An 8,028-nucleotide genomic window follows, 5' to 3' on the forward strand; every position below is an offset into this window, starting at 1 on the left:
GAATGATGGCATGATGAGCGGTCCACTCCTGTTTGAAAGATCTGGGCCACAATAAAGCCACAATCATGCCACACGTAAGCCAATAACAAACCAAATAATAAACCAGAACTGACCCTAATGTGGGCCACAGTATATTTTTATTTTAACCCTAGTGGATTAAAATAAAAATCCTCATGTGGCCCACATGCTGCCTAGAATGGTGACATTTTGACAACGCATTACTGTTTACCAGATCAGGCTATTTCAAAAGTCAAGTCACCTTTAATTTAACACTTTATAGACTGTTTCAAAGCAGCTTTACAGGTATAAACAGGAGAATGATTCAATTATTCCAGTTCAATTCTGCTGTAAAGCAGCTCTAAAAGAAATAGTGTCATTGTTCAGCTGAAGTCAGTATGTTTTAATTCAGTTCTGTTCAATAGCTGTATAAAGTTAATCAATTATGAAATCAGTTCAATTTGTTATAAAGCAGCTCTGCAAAAAACAGTGATGTCATCGTCCAGCTCAGTTCAGTTCTCATATGATAGTGTCAGTGCAATCAAATCAATATTATTGCTGAATATTAAGTGTCCCAAACTTAGCAAGCCAAAGGCAACAGGGGTAAGGAACCCAAAATCCATCAGGTTACAAAAATGGAGAAGAAAAAAAAACCTTGGGAGAAACCAGGCTCAGTCAGGGACCAGTTCTCCTCTGGCCAATGAACGAATATGGTGTGATGTGATTCAGGCAGCAACACAAGTCAGATTGTGGATTGGTATAATCTAGAATATTTCATATGGTTCCATCAGTTTGAAGATCAAGATACAACACGCCGGCATAGAGTTGAAGCTAGCCGTAGGGGTCTGTGCAGAGGACTTGTCTGGTTCTTGTGGTCTTTGCTGAGGATCTTTGCCGATGGCTGTCAACGAAGTTCTCACAGGGGATCTGTCTGGCTTGTCTAGTTGACATGGTCTTCGTTGACATTTAGGCTTGCGTCGTGGTCATGCCAAGATGCAGGTCCACCATCTGATCTGGATTTGGAGGGGATCCAGCTGACTATGGTAACCTCGGGATAAGGAAGAGACAGACAAAATGTTGACTGAGTTTTGAACTCACACCAAAACTCCCATTATAATCAACAAACCTCTTATTTACATTGTGTTTGCACTGTTAGTTATGATGAACGTATTTGTTAGTGAGCAGAATTCGAGTTTCAATGATGAGATCACTGCTTACATACACTCAACATGACTGTGATCAGCTACAATGCTCATTCAAAGTTGCAACCTTTCATGCCACTATCTAAATATAATGCAATAGATCTAAATGTAATGTTATAGTCAAGTTTTTAATAATACATATTATTATGTAATAATGTCACAGTAAATTTCTAAAATAAAAACAACATAAAGAAACAACATAAAGAGTATATTTTAAATACTTTTTAATGGCATGTTTTTATGAAATAAGGACAGTCTCACTGAAACTAAAGCCACGTTCGTGCACCGTCTGCATGACATAATGTTCGTCATCTGGAGGGCTCACGGACGTCTACATACCTCGTCCATGTGCAGGCCAAATTTCAAGACTGTGTGGTGGATGGTGGATGCACTATTTTTATTCTCTGATCCTACCCAGCGAAGTCCCGTTGATGGCACGATTCGTGAATTAAATTGTACTGCATGTGTTGAACTCGGTCATCCACGCACATCTGTAGTTGAGTATACTTTGAAAGATGCGCAGACAAGACTGCACGTGAGATGCGTCTGGCCGCGGAAAGTGAAGTATACCCGGGTCTTAATACAGCTACTGATGTCCACTTTCTCACAACTCATTTACTTTTCAATTAAGACTTCATTTCAAGACGTCATAAAATCAAAATTGACCTTACTTACTTTGTTAGTGCATATTACTAGTCTTGTGGTGAACAATTAATCCGTGCAAGTTAATACACCGAAAAAAATTGTTTGTCGTGGTAATCTTTAATCAAAATCTGAAATGTTACTTCTGGTCTGAAATGGTGTTCCTTCTCTGATAAAATAAAACCACTCCCCCCCCAACCCTTAGTCTGCTATGAGCGAGAGACGGAGAGGAGGAGCGTTAAATTAAAACTCTGCCCTCTATTCAATATTCTGTTTCGCTTGGAAATATGTCACAACACTGGAGAAAAGACGTTTGCACTTCCGGTTCACGGGGACTTTAACTAATTTAAGGCTGCTCCATTGGTGATATTTAACAAAACTGACATTTTTGACATTATCGTGTGTGTTATTGTTTCTTCAAGCATGACAGAGAACTCGATACTGGTGGGCCGTCCATGCTCACTATACTGGTGCATGTCTTTCTGTGCGTCGTGTGTGTGACAGGACATTCACAGACAGTGCGTTCTCTTTTTCTCTTTTGGTGCGCTTAAATGGTTTAAAAGCATTCGCAGAAATAAGAGCGTAATCATATATTGTAATGCTAGCCAAAGGATGAAACAAACAAAACAAAAAAAACATATGCTGCATTAACTGTGTTAAATATTTTAATGCGTTAAACTGGAAAAAGCACTAAGTATTTCAGTTGATTTATTCTTTCCAAGCTGATTTGTGGCACATGGAGAGGCAACAGCAATACAGCTATTTGATTTCCACTCATTTCATTCATAGAGTTTACATTTATTCACTTAACACACTCATTATTGCACAGTGATTTTGGAGGATTAAATATAATATCATTATATCATTATCCAGCAAACACGAGGAGTAACTGTGTGCTGTGTGTAACTGCGGACACCCACGAACCGTACCCGAGTCCGCTTAAAAAGGGTGGTCTGGGGTGCGGTTCAAGTGAACTCAGGTACAGTTCGCTTCTGATATAAATGCAAACGCACCAAGCTGTGGAAGTGAACCGCTATTAATGCCGTATTATTTGATAAAAATGTGTGTTTGTGTGTGTGTTTCACTCACTTTCCCGACGAGCGTGACTGACGTGCTGCAAACAGAGAGCTGTAGCATAACTTTTCTCATTTCTGCTCGCCTTCAGCATTCTACATTCGTGGGAGATAGATGCAAGTTCCGTTATGAACAAAACCTACGGTTCAAAAACAAAAATGGTGAGGAGAGCAACGTTATGCATTTTGCCGACTTCTCCTGTGCCATCGTTATTAAGCAACGTAGTCAACAGCTGCTGGTTTGATGACGAAAACGAACCGTGGTTCGGACCCAAATAATATAATGTGAACACAGTCCAGTGGCCGCAGGGAGAGGGGAGAACAATTGAACTCGCGTTCGGTCCAGGCAATCAAACCAAGTGTGAAAGCACCCTTAGATGCATTTTAAAAACCAACCTGTTTAACACGAAATACTATTCTTCTCATTTGTTTTACTATATTTATGGTCCACAAAATAAATAAAGGAATAAATTAAGACAGTTAGGATAGCCTACCGTTACCAGCATGTTATGCTGAAATTTGTCTCTTGAGAATAGTTTGCACTTTGCTTTTTGTGTGATATACATTAGCTCACTTTCTGGCTCACACGGTGTATTTGACCAATTAGACGTGCAAACAGAGGCTTCAATGCTTGTCTGTCTTACACTCAGAGTATGCGCATAGAAACATCCTGCCAGTATTTAATTTTATTTTTAATATCAACCACGTCCTGCTCTTTACTTTCTCATTCATTCATGTTTCTTTATTAATAATACCAATAGCCCTGCCCACTGAAAGCTGCGTGGACTGTCACACAAATACGAATATGACACATTTATAGGACATAAAGGTCTATGCAGTAAACGAAAGTAACTGGTGAAATGTTTCGAAATGTCCCTTGGCACAGCAGAGCACCAGTTTTAATAAAAGCATATGTTTAAGTTCAGCCACTATTTTACATACTTTAACATTTTCGCAGATGTTCAAGAAATTCTTTTCGCCGATACTACAAACAAGCCGCAGCCGCATGAATCTGATGAGTTCAGGAGCTCTTGGTTACAAGAAACGGTGCGGTGATGGCTCAACATCGGTAGGCATTAGGTATTGCAAAAGACAACATCGTAGATAATACAAATTAATACACAGCAAAATAGACAGTGTAACTACTTACAGGTTTCTTAACGTCCATCTTCATTCCTCTTTTTCTCTTCTCACTCTGTCTCACATGAAGTTGAAGTCATCTTTTGATGCAGGATTCTTCTTAATCTGTTGCTGTGAGCCTGATGTTTCTGACAAGTAATAAAACTAGTTAGTGCAGTATAATGTACAATGAATACATAATGAATGTCCAATTGAATTATAGTCATAATTTTATTTTACTGTTATGCCATAATAAAGCATAAGTAAAAACACTTGTCTACAGTACCGTGCTGAACCGACTGCAGGTTGGGAAACAGTGAGTGAAAGGGAATTCATGCTGGTCAATGCTGGTTTTTACAGCAGGAGGATCTACATTGAGGAGACAGACAATGTATCACTTCAGTATTATTGACACTGGATTTACAGTTACTGGGCTACATGGGACTTAACTGTATATCATGTTACTTAAGTAAAACCAAACTAACGTTAACTGAATGTATGCCGTCACGTGACGTGAATAACGAAAGAGACTCGGTTCAAAAGACTCGGAGGTGAACAAACAACGTTATTCACGAGATATTACATAAAATAGTTAAAAACAATGAACATCAGTCTTGATCTACTGGCCGTATCATAAGAAAAATGTAAACAGCGCGAACATAGCAAATTACTATGTCCGGTCACTTAATCATTGTAGCCTAACAAACTACAAATCTTCTACATAAACATTCATATTTTTTTTAAATAAAATCCTGAAAATCCAGAGATAGCAAAAGTTGAAATGACTAAGTAACTTAAATTCAAATAGCCTTACCTATGTGTTTGCTTGCTAACGATTTAAGTAATCATTAGCTAACTTTAATATCACATAAATACTCCAATCAAATATAACGAAGCAATCGCCAACAACATAAAAACATTGTTTAAATCCATTATTTTTTATGAAGTCTTACCTTGACTTTACTTTGTGCAGTTTTCAACCGTCAATTCTCCAGCCGATCCTCTCTGCTGTTTAGGCGCCTTTTCCGCGCGCCTACTTTTAAATTTAAAGGGCCGGAAATAGGAATTCGAACCAGTTTGAATTCTATTAAATAATGATCTCTAATAAAGTTAGCTGAAGCCTATAACATGATAATAATAATAATAAAATAAAAATACAAAATGTTTGAAAAGTTAATAGCCTAATATCAAATCAAATAATATCAAAAAACAATGTTCTCATTGCAGTTTTATGCTGTGCTGATTTACCCATTCATAATTTAATTTATCAATTAATAATATGACAGGCTATTTTTACTAATAAAAAAGTCATTTATAAATCTAAATGTCAATATTCAGTTAAAATGTAAGACAAAATAAATATTTTTATTAATTTTTGTTTTGTAATGTTTTATTTATTAGTTTATTCATTCATTCATTTATGTACTTATTACAATATCAGGGTCACTTGAAGCAGTTTATAAAATGACACTGCCTGCTTACATTGTTAATCCTGCATTTCATTCAACCAATCATATTTGAGTGACAAGTTTACAGTTTATGTCAAGTTTATGCATACAACCAGGGTTTTGTGCCGGTTATCATTTACTTTAAGGATAATGGGTTGGGTTAGGTTTAGGGTAGCATTAGGACTAACTTGTCCTTGGGATATTGTTACAAGTTCAACAAAACATGGACAGTGGAATATGTTCTGCTTGAAACCATGGCAAAGATTTTAACATACAGCAGCTCAAAATGTCACTCTACTAAATATATGTTCCAAGACCATAGTTCACTAATTTTAACTATGTTGTACACATTTCTCAATCAGACACTTTACTTACAGTACATGTACAGCATAACTGACTGTAAGAGCTGTAATAGTGCACATCTGTGTTTCTGCTCTACAGTACAGACACACATACATGCTGTGTTTTCATGTTTTATGGGGACCATGCAGAGACATAATGGTTTTTATACTGTACAAACTGCATAACCTATCCCTCTACATTAAACCTACCCATCACAGAAAACTTTCTACAATTTACATTTTCCAAAAACATCATTTATTTTTACCCCCCTTCCCCATTTATTGTACATCCCCCTCCCCTAGCCCTAAACCTACCCACCACACACAACTTTCTGCATGTTTTGAATTAAAAAAAGAAAAAAAGTTTTGTATGTTTTTAACCCATTTGGTTGTAATGCAAATGTCATTATAGATATTTGTGTCCTCACAAACCACATATACCTGTACACACAAACACACCAATAAAGTTATGTTAAAAAAACCTGAAATATCTGCCTTCTCCAGATTAGCCTGTACAATTAAGTGTTGCATCCTACATCAAATATCCCTGAAAAGTATTAATGATATATTTTCAGCTCCATTTTTAGCTATACATTTAAATTAACCAGTTTTAAAAGGTGCTCCATACAAAGCCAGAAGTAGCCTAGTTTTTTTATGATATTTAGAGCATATTTGCTGTGTCAACTGTACCAAATATTTACCAACATTGGACCTAATTGTTATGAACTATTAACATGCTTACTGTTCCATTTTGAGCTTACACCCTGGTTGGCCAGTGCTGACTGTGCCATACATATGCCAAATATGGTCCAAAGTTGGAGTAATGGAGTACAGTTGGAGTTCACATTCAGAATCGCCAGTGATTACACTCTGTCATCTTTGCCAAAACTGGTCCAGATATGTTTTAAGATATCTGGGCCACATTTGCTGCATTATATGTGGGCCAGTTTAGGCTTACATCCTGGTTAGCCAGTGCTGACTGTGCCGTACATTAGCCAAATGTGGTCCAAAGTTGAAATAATGTATCTGGGCCATATTTGTTATGCCATCTGTGGGCCACTTTAGGTTCACATTCAGAATTGCCAGTGACTACTGTCCCACAATTTTGCCAAAACTGGCCCAGATAAGATTAAAGATAACTGGGCCACATTTGCTGCATTATATGTGGGCCAGTTTAGGCTTACATCCTGGTTAGCCAGTGCTGACTGTGCCGTACATTAGCCAAATGTGGTCCAAAGTTGAAATAATGTATCTGGGCCATATTTATTATGCCATTTGTGGGCCACTTAAGGTTCACATTCAGATTTGCCAGTTATTACTGTCCCACGATTTAGCCAAAACTGGCCCAGATATGTTTTAAGATAACTGGGCCACATTTGCTGCATTATATGTGGGCCAGTTTAGGCTTACATCCTGGTTAGCCAGTGCTGACTGTGCCGTACATTAGCCAAATGTGGTCCAAAGTTGAAATAATGTATCTGGCCCATAGTTGTTATGCCATTTGTGGGCCACTTTAGGTTCACGTTCAGAATCGTCAGTGATTACACTCCGTAATCTTTGCCAAAACTGGCCCAGATATGTTTTAAGAATAACTGGGCCACATTTGCTGCATTATATGTGGGCCAGTTTAGGCTTACACTCTGGTTAGCCAGTGCTGACTGTGCCGTACATTAGCCAAATGTGGTCCAAAGTTGGTGTAATGTATCTGGGCCATATTTGTTATGCCATTTGTGGGCCACTTAAGGTAAACATTCAGATTCGCCAGTTATTACTGTCCCACAATTTAGCCAAAACTGGCCCAGATATGTTTTAAGATAACTGGGCCACATTTGCTGCATTATACAGTATGTGGGCCAGTTTAGGCTTACACCCTGCTAGCCAGTGCTGACTGTGCCGTACATTAGCCAAATGTGGTCCAAAGTTGGTGTAATGTATCTGGGCCATATTTGTTATGCCATTTGTGGGCCACTTAAGGTAAACATTCAGATTCGCCAGTTATTACTGTCCCACAATTTAGCCAAAACTGGCCCAGATATGTTTTAAGATAACTGGGCCACATTTGCTGCATTATATGTGGGCCAGTTTAGGCTTACACTCTGGTTAGCCAGTGCTGACTGTGCCGTACATTAACCAAATGTGGTCCAAAGTTGAAGTAATGTATCTGGGCCATATTTGTTATGCCATTTGTGGGCCACTTTAGGTTCAC

The 8,028-nt window shown here is 38.0% G+C and overlaps 2 long non-coding RNA genes across 2 annotated transcripts; both read right to left on the minus strand.

The window, feature by feature from the left end:
- Nucleotides 1-239: 239 nt before the first annotated feature.
- LOC125266341 lies at nt 240-3,941 on the minus strand. The gene is made up of 2 exons (XR_007184478.1): nt 2,931-3,941; nt 240-1,045 (listed from the first exon to the last, which is right to left on the minus strand). It is a non-coding gene; the product is annotated as an uncharacterized LOC125266341 (long non-coding RNA).
- A 180-nt stretch (nt 3,942-4,121) lies between these two features.
- Nucleotides 4,122-6,087, minus strand: LOC125266057. Its single transcript, XR_007184413.1, has 3 exons — nt 4,987-6,087; nt 4,320-4,402; nt 4,122-4,182 (listed from the first exon to the last, which is right to left on the minus strand). It is a non-coding gene; the product is annotated as an uncharacterized LOC125266057 (long non-coding RNA).
- Between the last annotated feature and the right edge of the window lie 1,941 nt (nt 6,088-8,028).

This window comes from Megalobrama amblycephala, linkage group LG4 (assembly GCF_018812025.1).
Source record: "Megalobrama amblycephala isolate DHTTF-2021 linkage group LG4, ASM1881202v1, whole genome shotgun sequence".
In the NCBI taxonomy this organism is placed as follows: Eukaryota; Metazoa; Chordata; class Actinopteri; order Cypriniformes; family Xenocyprididae; genus Megalobrama; species Megalobrama amblycephala.